Here is a 20,936-nt window from a genome sequence, read left to right as displayed (position 1 = left end):
TATGTACATATGTACATATGTCCTACATGTGTAGGACTCTCCCTAAAGCTCTTGAGTCCTGTGAGGTATTAATTTCTGAAGCTGAATTTGACGGTAAAGAGTTGCTATTATATCCTGCAATTTTATAGCAAGCAAACAGTTTAACTGACCAATAGAAGTAATGCTACTTGAAGAATCCCCTTCCAAAACAACTAATTGAAATACTGAAGAGAAAAACAATTCCCTTCAGACTCCCCACTACCACCATATGCACATGCATGAGTCTCACCATTATACCCCCTCCTATTAATCCTAACATTATATTCAGCATTTTCACTTGAGCAGCCAAGCTGAAGTACAAAGTGCAAGATCTTCCAGCTTTTTTTCCAATAAAAGCTTGGGAAAATAATAAACCAAAAGCCTAATTGTATAGACCACATCTATCTTAGAGGTTTAAGGTTCTGTCTTAGAATTCCTTCCCATCACTTTTGGAAATCTGAATTAAAACATAGCTTCATTATCTGAGATATGACTGCTCTGTAATTTATCCTGAACACCTCATCTTAAAATCTTAATAATTTGTATATTTCCATAATTACCTGTCTTTGGTTACACTTTTTGTTTGTTTTTTATTTCTCCCCCCTCATTTCTCACAAACAAAACAAAATTGCATGACCTGGAAGCAAAACTTTTTCTTCTTTTTCTTTTGTAAATGCACAATCTATATTACATATCAAAATCTTTTTAACCGAATGCAAAAAAAGCTGAAGTCAATGATGAATTTGAACATCAAATACCAACTCTCAGAACCCAGAAACAAACTGTTTGCTCTCTTCCTGACAGGATAGAATCGTATACATTTAATTACATTGCAAATAGGAAAAAGAACGGATCATTCTGTCATGAATGCCTTTCCAGAGTTCTATGTGGGGTTTCAGCAGAATAACTATTCGAAAGCCTTAAGGTATTTGTAATTTTGTAATCAAAAGAGGTTTTCTTCCTTTATTCAGGCAATATGAAAACTGAACAATTCACACCTCCAAAAAGAATGCCCGTTTTCTTTTACGTCTATAATTTTCTAGTCTGGATTGTATTCATGTGAAAAGAAAGATTATACAAGAGAAAAGTATTTGCTAGCGAGAACTGCTTTACTGACTTTCAAGGGAAATTGGCCATGTATGAAGAAAATACTGACATATTTTCACAGGCTGAATCACATTCAACTCAAATATGCATTTATCTTTAAAAAGAACACCTAGAATTTTACAAACAGAGAATGATATATTCTCCTTTTTCTCCCTAACATCTTTAAAATGTTTCATATAATCAATTTCCTGATTATTTGGGTCATTTAAACAGCAAAGCTTGCATATAAATTCAAAAATATAAACAAGGTTCAAAGCAGTATCTAGTACTGAACATGAAATGTAACGAATGTAAGAAATGTAGTACTGGAAAATACAACATGCTTCACTGAGAGTCATGAACTGAACTGGAATTTTTGTCAAGTAACATCATCATACTCTTTCCATCAAGAGCATCTTCAAGTCACTTTTTTCAACTTTTCATTTTATTTTATGCATATAAAAAGTGCATATATATACATACAACTAGATTACACAGAAAAAACATATCAAATCTTTACCTAAAATTTCAAAACATCTTTTAGCTTTTCAGTTATTTTATTGTCCACCAAATGTAATTTGTTCTGTGAAAGAACTGAGACAAAAATATTACTGCCCCTAACTGCTATTCCTGCTTTCTCAAACCTCTATCAGATGTTAGATCTACTCACTGAACAGTTTCACTGTTCTTATGGGCAACCTTATCTATTCAGTAACTCAACTTTCAAAGGTGAAGGGAAGAAAACAATCAGCAACTGTACGAGGTTGTGGCCTATTTCTCTTAGGTTCATATTTAAAATCTATTGTTTGCTTTGTCTATTTAGCTTGAAGACAATTAGGAAAATAATGTGTTTCTTTCCCTGTATTTGAAAAGTAGCTAGCACAACATGAATCAAAATCCTGAATCCACTGTTCTTTTTGTTCCTTGTCTGGACAATTGGATGGACATAATTTCAAAAACAGTTTTAATATGCTTAGCTATCTGCTATCTATCTGCTATCTGCTAAATAGCTATCTGCTATCTGCTAAATCTATCTGCTGTGATGTTGATTAATACAGGTATACTATTTCAAAAAAATATTTAAAAAAATATTTAAAAAAATTTAAATAATATAATGAAATATTATATATTTTTAAGGCTTTGCAATATATTTTTGCACTGTGGAATCAATATTCAGATACATACTACTCCTCTAGAATAAACTTTCATCCCAAGAAAAGCATAGGGCATGCTGGGGCACAAAGATTATGCTTTGACCTGCTCTGATTTTGGTCACATAAACATAGAGATCAGGGATCAGCACAGACTGAATGACTGATTCTTCCCACTTTGCACACTCAAATCCTGGGCGTAAGACGTAGCCAAAGACACACTCTGTCAGAGCATAAAGAACTTTAACAGGTCATAGTTTAGAGGTACAGAAAGACAGATCCAAAAGGACTCTGAAGTGTAGTAAACCTCAATGAATTGTTGTAAGAACATAAAAATATAACTTACAATGATCTCTTCATATATTTATACCATGTATTGTAATTGTCAATTTAAATTCCTGGGACAAAGCAAAGATATACATGCAGTCACCTTAACAATTTCATTTAAATCTAGATTGTAGTTAGTGCAGAATAGCACATTTTAAAAAATGAAGACAACTAATTTTTATCCTACTCTAATAATTTTTCACCATTTTTTTTTTTTACCTTGAAAAAAGAACTGAAGTACAGACTAATATTACTCCAAATAAGTAGCAAAGTTGCACAGTGAAATTCCTCAACACCAGTTGGACTTAATTCTAATCCTTAACCCTGTAGAATGTTATATTACTAATTTGTATATACATAAAAATACTAGTATAGTGTCTCAGCAGATAATTGTCACTGTCTTACCCACAGTACATGCAGTACTTTAGAAAAGTATTCCAGAAAGTTAGAACACAACAACAAGAATAATCTTTTAATTAAGTTCTATAAATCAATATATTTTGTACTGTTGCTTGAAATAATATATATGCCCATCTAGTTCACATTCACACACCCCTTAAGTAAGTATTGATTAAAAAACGCCACTCTCTCTCTTCTGATAGTGCCTATGCTTAAAATTAAAATATAATTTCTGGAAGCTCTGCTCACTAGTACTGGCAGGTGCTCCATGGAAAACTGCCATTAACGATTAACACATAATGAAGAATCAACCTGCTGGGGCACCTGGGATAAATTTAGTTTTTTCATTGCATTATTATTCCACTTGAGTGAGATAATAGATTATAATTTTAGAGAATGTGACATATGGGACATTTATAAGACTTTGCAAAAATCATTTGAAACCCTTTACTTGAAACATTTATCACACATTCCTGGTAGGGGAGTGGAAGAACTTTGACAGTGAGATTTTGGTGGGCCAATTTTCTTAAAAGAAGATTCAAAGACATTTAGCTCAAAGCAACTTCAACTATAAAGTCAGCATTCAGTTTCCAACACACTTATGTACATGCCTAACAAAATTATTGAAAAAACAGAGTAGTTCGGTTTCAGTCTGTTCTCAAATTACTAGTTTAATGGTCAGTTTCAGAATCTATACCAAAATCTCTCTCCGAGTCTTGTAATGCAAAGGAAATTTTGGAATTTTGGAATTTTCTGGTGATTTTTTTTGTGAAAGCCTGCAAAAGAGTCAGCCACCATTTGAAGACAGACAACTGCATGTTATGGATAGCAAAAGGGAGCTGCCATGTCTGTCTCTGAGTGGCCTGTATAAGGAGAAACCTAATCTGTACTCACTGACAATATGCAAGGATTGTTTAATGTAAGATGCAAGATCTTCACAAACTCTACCTTCACTTCCACAGTGTTCATGTAAAGAGCTTCTAATTTCCTCAGTGCTCCAGTTCAGCCACCTTCTCCTCCAGAGAATTAACCTCTTCTATTAGTGCCTGCATCACAGGTGTCCTCTGGGAAGATAATAATACATATTGAAACAAGCTGAGAATCCCCTCAGGTCCTACATATCTTCCTGCACCTTCAACTTAAACCTGTAAATTTTAGAAAGGGTATGATAGTTTATGATTTGATCATAAATCATAAATCATTTAATCCCCCTTTGATTAAGTGAGCAAGTTTACATTCCAATTGCTGTTCTCTGCTCATATTAACCTAGTTAGCAACAAGTGAGACATAAGTGTGTTTAAAGAAATAAAAAAAAATAAAAAATAAAATAAAGCAAGCTGATCCAAAGTCTCAGTATTTTCAGCTGTGCTCATTTCTGACACAAACTTTTATACACTTTGTGCTTGCTGTCCTTCGTTCACCACCTGCTCTTGACAAGGACAAGAATCACACATTATTTAAGACCAAACTTAAAGCAATGTTCCGTGTTGCTACTACTCTACTTTTGAAGCCAACACAATCACTGAAGTATTCATTTTTTTGAAAATTTCTCCTTCCAATGGAGACTTCCTCCTACAGTAATCATATAATGCATGGACACTAACATGTTGTATATATTATTACCTTGAATAATGTGTAGTGATCAGCATAAAATTGAGTTCAGAGAGTGAATCAGGTGGTCTCCTGTACGGGAACCTTTGTAGTATGGAGAGGCCCTGAGGCCAAACTGGCAGTATTCAGTGTAGTATCTTCGCTTTATCTCCAGTCTGAGACACTGTCCATACTGATTTCTGCTTCTATCAAGATTCCTTCTGTCTTGCTTCCTGCCTGAACAATTCTGAATCCCAGTTCTAACTCCTTTCTCCAGATATAGCAGCCCAAATTCTTTCTCCCATGCAATCCTTAAATTAGTAAATAAAGCAGCTCAAGAAATACCTATAAAACAACAACAACAAAACTATCAAAATATTTTTACTGCATCTTCATGATGCAACATTTTTATTGCAAAATGGAAGGTATTTTAATATAATCCAATTTTTAGATGTTGGTATTACACAGGACAGACCATATTTCCATCATTCATTTTCCACTACATTCATTAACTAACTATATGAAGAGGACGTTGCATCCTATATAATTCAGTCTTCCATGTAAATGCTCATCATTATACAGTACAGGATATACATCAGGATATGATTGTTCTATATAGTAGCACAGTTTAAAAAAGAAAAAATTCACGCCCCCCTCTAGCCCCCCCAATACCCTAGCAGGATCATAAGGAACCACATAGTAACTATCCTGTCACAGTTTTGACCAACACACATGATAGGGCTACTGTGCCAAGGAACAAAGTGAAACCCCAAAATGCACTTAGAGTTGCAGTAGAGGCTCAGTACCTCTTGATTCTATCTAATGATCTGTTTCTATTGCATCAAATTACCAGTTATGAGGCTATGGTTAAATCTATATCAAAGATCAACAATGCCTTGGTTTATTGGAGAGAGAAATTATTGTTCCAAATACTAACTACACCATTTTGAAGTCGATAATACTAGAATAGTATAATCTATTAATTTCTAAGGGCACAGAACTTTGAATACCAACTTTTACAAATCTTTTCCTCATCCTTCCTCCTGCTTCAGAATGAAGTTCTAACCATTTTAGGTTGCTCTGAGCTGAGGAAGTCATGGCCACATACTTACCTGCATAATGGCTCCAGGTAAAACCAATCTGACCTATTGCTACGTATTCAGAATTTTTCCATTTGCAGATTTCTTACTTGTTACTTAGAACAGGCGATTGAGCTATTCCAAATTTGGCTGTAGTACAAAAAAGCTTTCAGACATACCAGGATAAAGACGTAAAAGGAAACTGTAAACCACACCTTTAATTTTTTAATTGCTAAACTGTATTTTAAGGCTTGAGTATTTATTTATAAGAGGTGCCGCAGTCTATAAAATAAATCATAAAAAATGCACAGCACCATAAAGCTTTGAAGGTAAAAAAAAAAAAAAAGCTTTGCTAATGAAATAACCACTGTGAGACTGAAAGTAAAAGCAGGCAATGCAAGCTACATGAATACACTGTGTGAACAAGTGAAATCCAGGCACGGAGGGTTATACGTTCCTGGTTTGTACGTTTCTGGTTTTGCATCCATATGTACTTTAAGGTAAAATTACTTGTCTGGTGGGCATTTAGTTATGTTACTAGGACACTGAAAGACAGAAAAACAGTTTAAATTCTAAAGACCTGATGGACTCATAGGCTTTAAAGTAACAGAAGTGCTGACAAAAAAATTGTGTGAAAAATACTCTTAATAAAATAAGACATAGTTAAAATACATATACACTTCTTATACTTAATTAGAAGACAAATATGGAAAGAAAATACAATGGTAACATTTCAATTTAAGGCTCAACGTACTTAATTTAAATCACTAAATGTATTTGAATTATATATATTTAATGAACAAGAAAAAATTGCTCCCATCGTATTTAATACTTCACAGTCCTCACAGAAAAGATGCCATAAATAACACAGAAATTTGCACGCAGGCCAGTAATGTCCCAGTTTGAGGTATTTCACTGAAGCAAAAGTGTCTCTCTGTGATCCACTTAGGCACTCAGAAAATGTGATTTTTTGAGTAAATAAATAGTATCATTTAAACTAAAAGCAACTCTCCATATCAAAGAAGAAAAAAACAAGGAACTCCAGCTTACCAGACACATATTTACATATCAAACTGTGGGCTCCAGTGTGTTGTGAATCCTGTTACAGTTCAAAAATTCTGACTTCACATTCTGAATGATAGTGTGATCCTTACATACACTTTGTGAATTAGTCTAGTCATTTGCTAGGACAGAAGTTGACACTTCAGAAAGATCATGTCTGAAAATGCGTGACAAAGTCACAGAGAATAGTTATTTACGATACATAGTTAGGTTTTATATAAATAGGGTCATTAACCAAAGGTGAATCTTGTGAAGAAAGGATGTTAACTGCTCTTTTTATATTATATTATGTAAGAATACCTGCTTAAAAATACTCATAAGGCCTGTCATAAAAATGTAAAAACAAAAGGAGACTTTTGTCCAAAAGGCCCTTTTTCCATCATGAACATATTTATATATTCTCCTTACTTAATAAGTTCTTTTGCTCAGCTTGTATTCATGGTCCTCTTGTCATGTTGCCCTTCAGGAAAACATGCAAGAAGTTTTCAGTTCTCAGAATGAGGTGAAATTTAAAACAACCACACCCGACAACAGTTCCAGTGCTTGAAATGCTTAGTCTGAGGGGAAAACTAGCCAAGAAAAGCATCTGTCTCCAGGAATATTCATGAGGCAGGTAGAAATCAGAACTACACTCAGGTATCAACCGAATCATACTGACAGAGCAAAGCTGGGCAAAGGAAGAGTCACCTCTTTCATTGACCAAAAAGATACAAAACTGACCCATGAAAACTTCACTCATTTGTGAAATTAACAGAATTCATTTAATAGGGAATTACAACAACAATAATCAGGGTTATGCTTTTTCATAAGAACACCAAAATATAAATAGAACACAAATATGTTGTGGAGTTGTATACCTACATTTTTTTCCATTGTGAAACAACATAATTTTTTGGATAATAACTGTATCTTTTTTATTTCTTTTTCTTTTTTTTTTTTAAAAAAATAAATAAACTCTAATTAACTCGATTTTTATACTCCCATAGGTGAAAAACACAGTTAATTACTTTCTTTTAATGATAAATTGGAATATCAGTATTGTTACAGTTCTCCAGCATCGCCAGTTCAGTCTACTCGAAAACAAGCACACATTCAGAAGGGAAGACAGGCTCAATCTGTGATAAAAATGTCTCTATACATCTCAAAAACTGGATGACTCATGGCTCATGCAGATCGATCAGATAGGATAACCCAACAATTTTGTCTCCCTCTTAAAGACAGTCATATACACAGCTAAGTATGACTACACTAAAATTTTAATTCATAGTTCTGTATCTGCTAACTCAAACTCTTTACAGGCTCCAAGATGTGCAGACCCTTGATGTGGAATTGCCCTGTTCCTCAGAGGGGTCTTCCAGTTTGTATTGAGGAATCAGGCATCCTATCTACTCCCATACTATTGTCCTTTTCTGCAGTCTCATAAAGTTTTTCAAGCTGAATATGGCTGGCTGTTTTCAAGAACACACCATTTTTTTCCCTGAATACAGCTTCCTTGACTCAAAACCCAGCACCCTGATAAGATAAATGAGATCTGCCTGTCTACTGCCCAGCCATACATTTCAAAAAGCAATGCACATACACAGACACACACATGCATGTAAGTCATTTATACATATAATTGTGAGGAAACATTTCTATTGCCTTTTACGTAGTCCAGGTACTGTCCAGATACTAGTCATTTGAAAATGAACATATATTTAGACATTTTTCACATGCAAATACCTTGTATATTTTGAATGGATGCTTGAGAGTTGATTTGTCCTTTAATATGTCCTACAGTAGCAAAATTCGATAAAGTAACAATCCAGGCACATTTTTTATTCCAGGAAATCTCTGTTGCGGATGCTCTTTCTTTTCTTTCCTGCCTTTTCTATTGATTGCCCCTTCCACAGTAACTAGAAGCCACATATCTCTTGGTATGATGCTAAAGCTTTGTTTTTGTGTTTTCTTATCTTTAATAGGCTAATTTCCTTTCTCAGAATGATTTTGCAAATTGTACAACATCCAATAAGACTAAGAATGGACTAAAAATTTGACAATGTAGATTTTCTGTGCACTTATTAGGCACAGAGAGTTTGATCTAAATGAGTTCTGCATTTCCCCTTTATTTTCCTCCCTATCTCTCTTACTCACATGTAATAAACATATGAAAAGAAAAAAGCCCAACAACAGAAAAAATGTTAAATCATTGTTCTCCTTTAGATTCTCAGTCCCTTGAGTGGTTCCCAACCCACGAGTGCTTCTTTATTCCTTTCATTCCAATTACTGTTTAACCATCAAATGAAATAACTAGCAAAGGAAGTAAGTTATGCAATCTATAGCATTCCCTTGGAAATATTAAGTAGCTTTTATAATATGATATTTGACAATGCTGAGAAACAGATAGAAGCAATTAACATCAAATTGTTACTTTTCTCCAAAGGAAAATATTTGTTTAATTCAACCATTCAAATGAAAAGAGATATTTAATTACAACAGTGTTTTGTTACTGCCTGTCCAGATTAACAAAAGCATAAATATATCTCTCTGATGTCCTGTTCAGTATTAATGTGGAATGTAGGTAAGTCAGTTGAAGAACATGGCACATGATGATAACCCTTACCTTCCTCATATTCCATTAAAATACTATGACAAAAGCTTTTTAAGCTTTATAAACTATGAACAGCATTGCTTTTGAATAAACACATAACTATCTGAAAATAAGGAAATTAAAATATTCACTTTCCCACCTTTTATATTTAGACTGCAAATTTAACATTTGCTTGGTCTGCAACAGGCCATGCAACCATTTATTTTATCCTATCACCAGCTCTGAAGTTAAATAGTATAAATTGGGATTTTAACCAAGACAAGATAGCCAAATCAGGACTATTAAAAATCCCAGCTCCTGTGACACTGAAAAGTATGGTGGAAAGAACAGTAAGGTCTTGTGTTAATCTGCAATGGAAAAGCCAGCTCTACCAAACTTTCTGTTGCAGGTGCTCATCCCTGATCACTCAGGGAATATGATCCCTGATGATGCAGGGAACATTTGCCTAATATTGGACAAAAACTGTTTGGAAAGAATGATGAACACGCACTTTAACAGGCACTGCTTTTCTTCACTGCTGAGCAGGCCAAATTACATTCAACACAATCTCAAAAGTGCTGAGGGGAATTTGTGATCTACTGACAATTTTGGTCATCTGTGGTGAGTGAGTTATACTGTTAGTCATATTAGCTAAATAGCTGTTCACAATCTTCCAAACATGATCTGATGCATGAAGGAAATCATGCTTATTATTTAGGCTCTGACTCACAGAAATAATTTGTTAGTGTGGAACCCTGCCACACGAAGAGCATTGTCATTGACAACAGACATTGTTCATCAATGAAGGAACTGCAGCATCTTTTACAACATCTTTTGAGATTAGGAACCCTAACACTAAGAGGTGTGACAGTAGCTAGTCCTTCCCTTTGCCAACAGCATCCTGGCTTGCATAAGAAACAGTGTGGCCAGCAGGTCTAGGGAAGTGATTGTGCCCCTGTACTCAGCTCTGGTGAGGCCCCACCTCGAGTACTGTGTTCAGTTTTGGGACCCTCGCTACAAGAAGGACATGGACATGCTCGAGCGAGTCCAGAGAAGGGCAATGAAGCTGGTGAGGGGTCTGGAGAACAAGGCTTACGAGGAGCGGCTGAGGGAGCTGGGATTGTTCAGCCTGAAGAGGAGGCTCAGGGGCGACCTTATCGCTCTCTATAGGTACATTAAAGGAGGCTTTAGCGAGGTGGGGGTTGGTCTATTCTCCCACGTGCCTGGTGACAGGACGAGGGGGAATGGGCTAAAGTTGCGCCAGGGGAGGCTTAGGTTGGATATTAGGAAGAACTTCTTTACTGAAAGGGTTGTTAAGCATTGGAATGGGCTGCCCAGGGAAGTGGTTGAGTCACCATCCCTGGAGGTCTTTAAAAGACGTTTAAATGTTGAGCTTAGTGATATGGTTTAGCGAAGGACTTGTTAGTGTTAGGTCAGAGGCTGGACTAGATGATCTTGGAGGTCTCTTCCAACCTAGACAATTCTGTGATTCTGTGATTTTGTGCTGCCATTTATTTGTATTTACAGAAAATATCTAATTAATTTGGAGTGAATGTTCTTTGTGGGGCTGCATTTTCTTACACAACAAATAACAAAACAGAGACAAGTAGAAAAACTACAAAGGGAGAAAGGCAAAACAGAAATAGATTAAGAATCTTAAAATTCTTGTGTACTGAGAGAACAAAGAATGAAAGTTGATTTAATTTAAGGAATGGAGTTTCTACAGATAATTCAGAACTACCAAATACACAAAGGTCTTTCTCAGTGAGAGTACTGGAGTATTCATCCCATCCTTAATAATTCCAGCTCCTACTGTATTTGAAAATTTATTTGAAGCAGGCAGCTTATCGCAATTAGATAATATAATACAGGGAAAAAAAAAAAAAAACGAATACATTAAAGAGCTGGTTCAGTTACAACTGCAGCTGCTTCCTGTAAATTCCATCTTTTGAATAATAAAATTATTGGGCAATTAAAAGCAATTGCCACTTCTGTTTTCCTACTGATAAACATTATAAAAACCCTCAGAATCACTGCTTTTTCCTGTTTATAGCAAAGCTCATCATCATCACCATCTAGCAAACTATTCTGCCTAAGTCATAGTGGATTTGCAATGTAAGCTTAAAAAAGAGCTGTAACAGAACCAGCTGATTTCTGGTTACTTCTAAAAAACAAATAATCCATACTACTAAACCATATTATAACAAATATGCTACCTTACTGAGTAAGTTTGCAATACACTGCATGGCATAAGTTTTTAATGCAATCTGTTGTCCAAATATGGTGCCAGATTCAGTGTTTGAATGTGCTTAACCACAACTATTAAGCTGCTTAGGGGGACAACTTTCCACTTCCAACAAGACAAGTTTTATTTTTTCATAATATCTAAGATCTATTGCTCAACATACCTTGTCTGTATATACTGGCCTATGTAGCCCTGCAGCCCAGTAAGAGTAGAATTGCTATCACCCATTACAGGCCACAGGCTCCATGGTGCCTTTGTAAGGCCTCAGGAATGAGGCCTGTCAGGCTTTGTCTGAACTTCTCTTGGCCAGCCTGGAGATTTCTTTTACCTTGCTTGGTCATAAAGGAATTTTCCTAAAGACCAGTGGCCTATGCCTAATTTACTTTATTTCTATTTATATAAATATATAAAATACAGAGATCAATGTCAAGTAGTTATGCTGTATAGAATGAAATATTTATTATTCTAACTTTAAAATGAAGTGAGATGAATTTAGATGAATATAGGCATGGTATGACTGCAGATGCCTCAAAAGTAGAGATGTGAGACAGTGTATAAGGGTTTATGTGTACGGAATGAAAAGAAAAGGTGTTGACGATTACAATGGAGACCAAGGCAATTGGCCAATAGTCAAACAGGACATGGGCACTAGTTTTAAGACTAACAAAGAACAGACATCTAGCATATGTGAGACACTCCATATACAGTAAATTCAAATGTAATCTTAGAATAGCTTGGGTTGGAAGCGACCTTAAAGATCATCTAACTCCAGCCCCCCAAATTGGTTTAAGAAAGACTTTGCAGATTGATAATGAAAGACCAAGGCAAAAATTTCTAGAAAACATAGCGAAATAGCAGACCTCATAGCAAGAAGTCTGTATGTGATGGCTAGCAATTTATGCTGAGATGGAACAGGGCAGCATTTTCACAGGCTAGTAAGAACTGTATTACTTGACAGAATACATGCCAGATAACACTGATCAGCTATCATCAGCTCAGTAACAAGACCACTTCATCAGCCATGGGTTCTGTCACAGTGCACATTATAAATTGTGTCACCTGCAGTGGCTTGAAAGCTAATTTAAAATTTATTAGTACTAGACAAAAATAGAAAACCTTTGTATAAAAGTTTCAGTGTATAGAAAAGACTTTCTTTCCCCTTCCATTCCAGACTGCATCGCATGTTTAAAATTTTGAACAATATTTTCATCTCTTTAGTCTAAAAACTTGACAATTTCTCTCCATAATCTCTTTCTCCTCTATCTACCAACATGTAAAAAGTGGTAAGAAATAAAGAGTTGTAGAAGAGCAGATGGATAACACTTATGATCTCTGTAGGTTTAGTCTAAGTTTAATGACCAACAAATTCATCAAGGTAAATGGAGAGCAAAAGCAGTCTAAAAGGTATGAGGTGATATTTAATGGAGCACAATAATTTTTTTAAACATACACAGATATTTTGGGAGACTGATAATGGATCAAGATTGGCTGTTTATGGGAGGTGACCCACTGTGAAAATTTCAAAGACCTTTACCCTCTACTCTAGCTATTACACACCACCAAACTTTAATGTTCAGTATACACAAACATAAAGAAACAGAAAATTTAGGTCTTAAAACAGAAGATATGGAATTTTCTCTGCTAGTCTGAACAGGTACAAATCCATAGAACAACTTATATACTAAAATATATTGGATAGATAAGAAAAGCTGTCTCTTAGCCATGTTAAGAGGCAGATTCTTGGTCTGTACTTCATTACTTCCTAGCAGGAACTACTGTTTTGAATGGGAAGAGAAGGGCACCCATCACAGAATAGCTGATGTTGCTTCTTTATCATATCAGAAAAGAGTTTGAAAACCTGTGATCTCACCTATCTTTAAGGTTACTTCTGCTTCTTACTTCTAACATCCTTATGCAGTAAACTGTACATTTCCAGGTCAATGCAGGATTAAGGTTGTGGTGTTTGTCTTGTTTTGCTTTTAAATATAAAAGGTATTCTGAATCTCCACTCCCAAAGTTTAAGATTCAGATCAGACAGGCACAAAGGGACTAACACAGGATGGACTGATGTTAGAAAATAAGGAAAACAATAACAGTGAAGAGTGAAGTACATACTATAGCAATGACCACAGACCATAGATGTGACTGATTTCTGTACACCACAAAGAAAAGTTCTTACTACATTGCCCATTTCAAAGCATCAACTCTTATATTTATATACAGCTAATTTGTTAAAACAGACTACAAAGAAGTGTTGTGAAAGTGACTACCACTGTTACAGTCCCTTTACAAAGCAACATTTAATTTTATTATGTTAACATGTTAAACGGAAAAATGGGAGGAGACAAATACTCATTGTATTCAAAAAGCTTCAGTTATCTTTATATGGGTAAGAAGCTACTGTTGATTTCAGCAGTGCTATTCAAATTCTATTTAAGCAATGAAATGCACTTTTTTGTTTGTTTTTAACTGAAAGAGGATAATGCAGTATACTGATGCAATCCAATACTTGACACTGTTCAAGTTTAGAGCAGAGACTGGTGCCTTCTTTCTGACACAGAAATCTCTCCAACTTTGATCTTTTTAACTGAATAAAGCTTAAAACAGTTCATTTTTACTCCTCCAAAGAGTCTGGGTAGAAACAGTGCATCTCTAACAGATGCAAGGTAGAACCTATTTACAGCATGTCACCAATTCAGGACGTGGGTCGGACTGCATCTAGATGTGCAAGTGTTTCCAAAAGCAAAGCAAAGTCACTTTCATAGATGCAAAAGCAATGATGACTAACTTCTAAGGAAATTCAATGGCACACAAAATATCACAAAGGGGAGGAAAAAAAAAAAAAGCTGAACATCTAATAACACTGTACAGATCTTTACCATATGACCAAAATTTCTCAATTCCATACTGTAGTCAATTAAAATGAGTGATTTTACTTAAAATCCATCTTTTATACAATTCCAAACTGCTACGAACTTAAAGCAAGAGAAAAAATGGTCATTCATAGTTTAGAAGACCAAAGCTAGGCCTAGAAAGAAAATCTGACACAAACAGGATTGTTTGCAGCATTTCTCTGGTGTCTCCTGACAGCCTACTTGATTACAGTCCTTTTCCTCAGTCAGAACACTACTACACTCCCAAATGGTTGCATGACTTTAATCAATATGCTTTGTGTTCACCAAAACAAACAACAACAAAAAAAAAAGTGTAAAATTGGGCTGTAGATTTTTATTAATCTCTACTATACAGAGACCTATATATACATTGAAACTGATAATACTTAAATCATTGTGCAGACCACAGTATCAGAAATTAAACTGCAGAGAAAATATAAGATTTCTAAGATCGCCTTGGAAATCTTGACAATTACCACAAGAAGAACAATTATCCACTTTGCACAGAATATTTTTCTGTGAAGGAAGATGGATTAGGAAGCATAATTTAAAACAGACTATTTATAACCTGTTACATTGAATTTAGACATGAAGCTTGTTTTGAAGTCTGCCCACTTCCAAAGTCTAGGCAAAAACTCGTGTCCCCTGCAAGCTCTGTTCAGATGGACTGCACCTGAATCAGCTCTTTCTGAGGTAAGAATATTGTTATAAGTTTCTGTGACATAGTCCTCTAGAGGACAAACACAGTGAGTGGTGACAGGGTTACACTTTATCAGGACCATCTACACACTGTATTTGCCTTATCAGGTTTATCTGTTGTATCTCATGTTAAGATGAATTGCCAAGTGTTTTTTTTGTTTGTTTGTTTTTTAAAATGTGTGCAGTGAAAACATACTATTGAATTTTTAATTACAATTAGTATGCATATATATTTTCTCCATCTATCTCCAAAGTCACCTACCTTTGTAATTTAGTAGCTCTTATAATTCCTATAAAATGTTTAACATGAAGGATAATATGTTGACCTGCAGTTTATTTGATAAAATCAAATGCTTGCATGAGAATATTCATGTTAAGGAGGCACCATCGTACCTCACTTATCACCACAATAAATCAGCAGAAACTCATGCTTAGCTGAACAACTCTTCTACCAGTGCTGAATGCTTTTGTGAAGCTCTCCATGCCTCCCGAACCCTCCATCTTGGATAATCAGCTGCTACAAGTTACTATTCTCTTATTTGATATTTAATAAATCTATACTATGGAGTTTGTAATTGTCCCAATACTTGCTACATTTTGTCTGACTGCCTATAAATAACTCTGTTGTCAATACCAAACACAGCAACAGGTGTATGTATGCAGCTGGTTTGATGTGAAAAATTAAAAATCATTGTATTATATCCTTCCCGTAGGCACCTGCAGATACCACCCAACAAAACTGATTAACTCCTACACGACAAATAATAAAGCCAATTAGAAAAAGTATGGAATGTCACAGTACAGCTCCACATTTAAATGTAGTGGCAAAGACAATGGAAAAATAAACTAAAATAAAGCTTAGACATGACTTATGAATGAGGGCAACAGCCCATGTCTATATAATGGTTTATTATCACCCCACAAAGAAAACATGTAGAAATATACAAAGCATACATATTTCACTTAACCTAAATATCAAAAATATAACTATACATTGCAGCATCTGACACATTTTTCAGCCTACATATGCATGTTATTCTATTGAGTTAGAATAATTTCCTAGGAATTCCTAGGAATAATTTCCTATTCTACTCCTAGATAATAATTTTAAATTAGAGATTTTTTAACCTTCAAGGAATATACCCCAAATAATATCAGAAACAAAGTGAAAATACAGTAAAATTAGCATAAGACAATCTTAAATGTGACACTTTCAGCATTCTAGGAATGCTGAAAGGAATTCTAGGAATTCTAATTTCAGAAATTCTAATTCTAGGACTCACTTCATTTCAGTCAAAGTTTCCTTATTGACTGCATGTACACCCTTATAGTTAAGTTATAACAGCCACTTCCAAAGGAAGAAAGCAATGAAGAAATACAAAAGCCAAAAAAAATAAAAATAAAAGAACAGAAACGAAGGAAAAAATGTTTCTTATTTTAATTTGGTCTTACATTTTAGGATACATTCATAAAAAAAAAAACACTATCAGAATAATATAGTTTGCGTAGGAGATGAGACTGGTAACAACAAATGCTTCTCAATAACTAGGAACACTTTCAAACAAATAAAAAGGTTACAGCTGTTTTTAAGGACAGCAGTAATAGACTTCTCCAAAATTTTTAGATATCCAAATAAAGTTCAGGAAAAAAAGTATTATGCCATTATCAAGAACATTTCAGATAGAAATCAAGGGTGGCACGCTTAAAAAAAAAATAGAAGAAGAAACACTTCTTTGCTTTGTAATTCTCACAGCAACTTTGTAAATTAATAATGCCACATAATCCTGATCTAGTGGGTGGTGTCCCTGCCTATGGCAGGGCGGTTGGAACTAGATGATCCTTGAGGTCCCTTCCAATCCAGGCCATTTTATGATGATTTTATGATGATAACATTGCAGGCCCTCACTCATTTGTACAGTAATTCACTGAACAAAATGCTTCTGAAGTAGAAATGGTTACATCCAGCTTTGTTTTTACCTTTTTTTACTTGGGTAATTGGTACTGGGCCATAAAATTTCTATCTGGCCAGCTTCTTTTTCTGTTGATGTCTCAAGCAACCCAGTGATTAACTACATAGCTGAGATAAGTCTCTCATCTTCAGCCCTCCTTATCTTCAACTGAAAACCATTCTGTTTTTAATAGAAGCACTTGACAACCAAGCACTAACCCCACCACATGTCAGGGTTGGTGTTGGTGCAGAATATAGCAACGTGAAAACACAGCATAGTGCAAGAGCATGACAAAAGTGAACCTGGCCTGGAGAAGTCGAAACTACATTCTTGCTGAGGTCTGCTGCAGCCTCCTACATACAAATGTTGCCCCTACCCCTGCTCAGGACACAGCACACAAACAAGTATAACAGTAAAGGCTTTGTGATTCTAGACAAACATTTTAAAACTTCAGCTAAAATATACTGCTATATTTTAGCAAAAGTAAAAAATGCCAGTATTTTACTTCTGTGCAGAATCTCCTTGAGGAAAAAAATAAACTATAATTCTATACAATACATATATTTCTTATGAAAAAATACAAGTGACAATCCCCACGTGGTCTCTATAGCAAGCTGCCTAATGAATAGTGAGAGCTCTTTAATGTTAATGAAAAAATCCTGTCTAACTCTTCTAGAGATACCATGTTTTGCTATGTGACTATCACCTGTTCAATTGCCACAATTCCCTCATCTGAAAGAACAGCTGAGCTTGTCAGCAGTCCAGTTGCAATGTCAGAGATTAGCTGAACTGCTCCCATTAGAGTTAATGGAGTTACCTGCTAAATCCCTACATGTTGGGTTGTCAAGTTTTTCTTAAGCGATAATACCCTTGCAAGCTTCCAAAGGTTTAAAATGAATGGTCTGGTTTTTTTTTTGTTGGTGTTTTCTTTTTTTTTTCTTCTCCTTTATGTTAGACAAAATGAAGTCTTTCCTTTGATATTTTAAAAATCTCACATCTATTTCCAATAAAAAGAATTTTTAAGGGCTCGGTTATATTCCGATGACATCCAAATAGCATAAAATCATATTCTATCTTTGGGCGACTTGATGGAAAACTTTGCTAGTAGAATAATATGCAAAATTATGAGAAGAGGTTCTCTAGATGTCTCTATGCCACATGCACATATGAATTAACTCCTACTAACATTTTAGCTATTCTGTACAAAAGAAGAAAGCAGCAGACTTTGGATGAATTAGCATATTGTCTTCCTGATAAGGAAGAAAATGGAGTCTTACATTCTTGTTGTGATTCTACAGAAATTACACTTTTCCTACTAACTTTAAACTTCTGCTAGCCATATGTAGCTAGTCCATCTGTTTTTACTGAATTTGACTATGAAATCTTTCTATGCATATCATAATTACATACTGATTTTGAACGTATTCTTGCTTGTGCAAATATTCAACTGGAGCTCTGTGGGACAATCTTGTTATGTTAATTATTGGTTTTGTTATCAAGGATAACTCGTTATGATATCAAGGATAACAGACTTTTCAGAACATCCACAAGTTTTCTTTTCTAGGTTTCAAAAAAGCAGTTATTGGTGCAGTAAACAGAGAAAATAATATGAAATTGTGTCTATGGCAACCATATTATCCTTCTCCAGTTTGCATGTCTATGTTTTTCAGTAGATTGTAAATTCACACTTATTTTTACTCTCATGGACCAATTAAAACCTCTCTCTGAACTGTGCTATTATTTCAGAATTGCTACCCACTACTGAACTGGATCTGTGAATTCTAATCTAAAATGGAAAAAAGGCAATCTTTTCAAGAGGAAAGCAAACAAACAAACAACAACAACAAACATCTTTAATGAGCAAATTACTTCCTAGAAAGTTTCTGCTATTGTTGCTACCTGGCATAAATTCCTTTATTGCAGGAGGAAGGTCTGTGGAGAGTGACAAAAAGATGGTAAGACAGAAAAAGAATGAAGCTGTTCACTGACTTGCAGTAAGTCAAAGGCCGGGGAAAAATGTCATAGTGCAAGGTTTTGAGTATGAGCTCACAAATTTAAGAAATCAGAAAAAAAAAAAGCAAGTATTTTGGTGATGTGGACTGAAACCCACACAGGTATTGATTTGACTCTTCCCAGTTCTACTTAAATCATTGTTGTAAGCAATTAGGATGTGAATTTGCCTTAGGAATAATCATCTCATTAATGGTATCATGTCTCTGGTTTCTCTATAGAGATGTTTTCCTCATACACTCATACACAGACTGTAGATTTCAGCCTCTGATTTTTTTATTTATTTTTGTTTAAAGAGAGCTAGACATTACTTATGAAGTAATTATATTTTTTGAGAAGACAAAGTATCATTATGTTTCCTTCTACTAATATAAATGTAATTTCTATTTTAAATCAAGCATGGTTTGTTTGATTTTAGCCAGCAAAGTGCTATTGGTGCTAGCTAAAATAAAACTGATCTGAATCCAAGGATGAAAAGCTGTCATCTTTAATATCCATATTTACTGCCCCTGATACCGGAAGCTATAGCATTATGGTAACATACAACAGATATAGGATATATTAAAAACCTTAGTTGTTTTGCAGATCATATTTCTTTCTACCTGTCAAAGAGGCTTCTAACACTGGTATTTAGGATTATGAAAATAAGAATTTGATTTAATAAATAAAATGTATTTAAAAGGAGTGCTTTCTGGTTACTACAGGACTGCAAGAATACATTATTTTTGTGCAGTAATTCAATGGCATAATGCTACCAACCTGCAACAGAAATTCTTAACTTTTCATAAACATTCACTATCTATTTGCATTGAGATAATGATTTCTCAAACTCATTTTCTCCAAGGAATTTTCTCGAGACCTTTACCAGCTTTTTTTTTTTCTCCATGATGTGAGCTCTGCACACGCCAGTTGAGCCTGATCTAGATCTATCCTTGTAGAAATATTATTATAATGTCTATTATTGCCTGAAGGAGGGGTCAGAACAGGAATCAATGATTTTATTAGCTTTAACCCCCCCATTCTTGTATCTTTTCCATCCCCTTAGAAACATGACAACTTTTTTTCACTCAGTGTTTTAAAACAAATCCTCTGTTTCTTGGCCCCTAAACCATATAGAGAATTAAATCTTTATTATTAAGTCTCCTCAGAATTCTCAATGCTTAATAAAAAATAATGACAGTTAAAACTGTTGTAATACTCACACTCCAATCCCCTGCCTACCTCTTTTCTCTCCTGGGTACTGTTTAAAAATGTGCCTTTTATCCTAGGTTTCTTTTTACATTCCTTAATGAGCGGCAGACTAGTCTCTTAACTGTCCTCCACATAAATGGATTAAGTTTCACATGAAGAGAGATCCCCAGGTATGTGTTAGAAAAGCTGTAAGCAGTTGCGTGAGATGAGATGAGAGTAGAAATGTAATTCACCTGCTCTTGACAGCAAAAGCACCAACTCTCCGCAGCATTTATTTTGACTCCCAATGAAAAGACCCTTTTAACTTGTCGCATCTTTTATTCAGCAACTCATTTTCTGCTAAGCATTAAAAGTCAGTAGACTGTGAGGATTTGTTCCAAGGCTTGCTGAGATATTACCTGCACAAAGGAGATGCAGACCATTTCTGCTGAGTAAAGCCATTGGGAATGTTTGAAATTCCAATGCATCTTATCCCCACACATCACAGAGAGGCCATCATGCTTCTTTTCTCCTCTCTTTCTTAGTCCCTCCTCAGGTTCCGCTTAAATATGAGACAAAACTTTTTTACAGTGAGGGTGACAGAGCACTGGAAAGGCTGCCCAAGGGGGTTGTGGAGTCTCCTTTTCTGGAGACATTCAAATCCCGCCTGGACACGCTCCTGTGTGAC

At 35.1% G+C, this 20,936-nt stretch overlaps 1 protein-coding gene across 1 annotated transcript in view; it reads right to left on the bottom strand.

Moving 5' to 3' along the window:
• Positions 1-20,371, bottom strand: part of LOC310881070 (uncharacterized protein) — a 155,146-nt gene extending 134,775 nt beyond the window's left edge. The window contains exons 1-3 of the mRNA XM_083797803.1: positions 20,300-20,371; positions 4,605-4,916; positions 3,930-4,045 (exon numbers count right to left, since the gene is read on the bottom strand). The gene's annotated coding sequence lies outside the window, so the exon portion shown is untranslated. The remainder of the gene's footprint in view (positions 1-3,929; positions 4,046-4,604; positions 4,917-20,299) is intronic.
• Positions 20,372-20,936: the final 565 nt, after the last annotated feature.

Source organism: Anser anser (assembly GCF_964211835.1).
Source record: "Anser anser genome assembly, chromosome: 13".
Taxonomy (NCBI): domain Eukaryota; kingdom Metazoa; phylum Chordata; class Aves; order Anseriformes; family Anatidae; genus Anser; species Anser anser.
The sequence above is the reverse complement of the archived record's forward strand: the minus strand, read 5'-3'. Positions and strand labels throughout refer to the sequence as shown.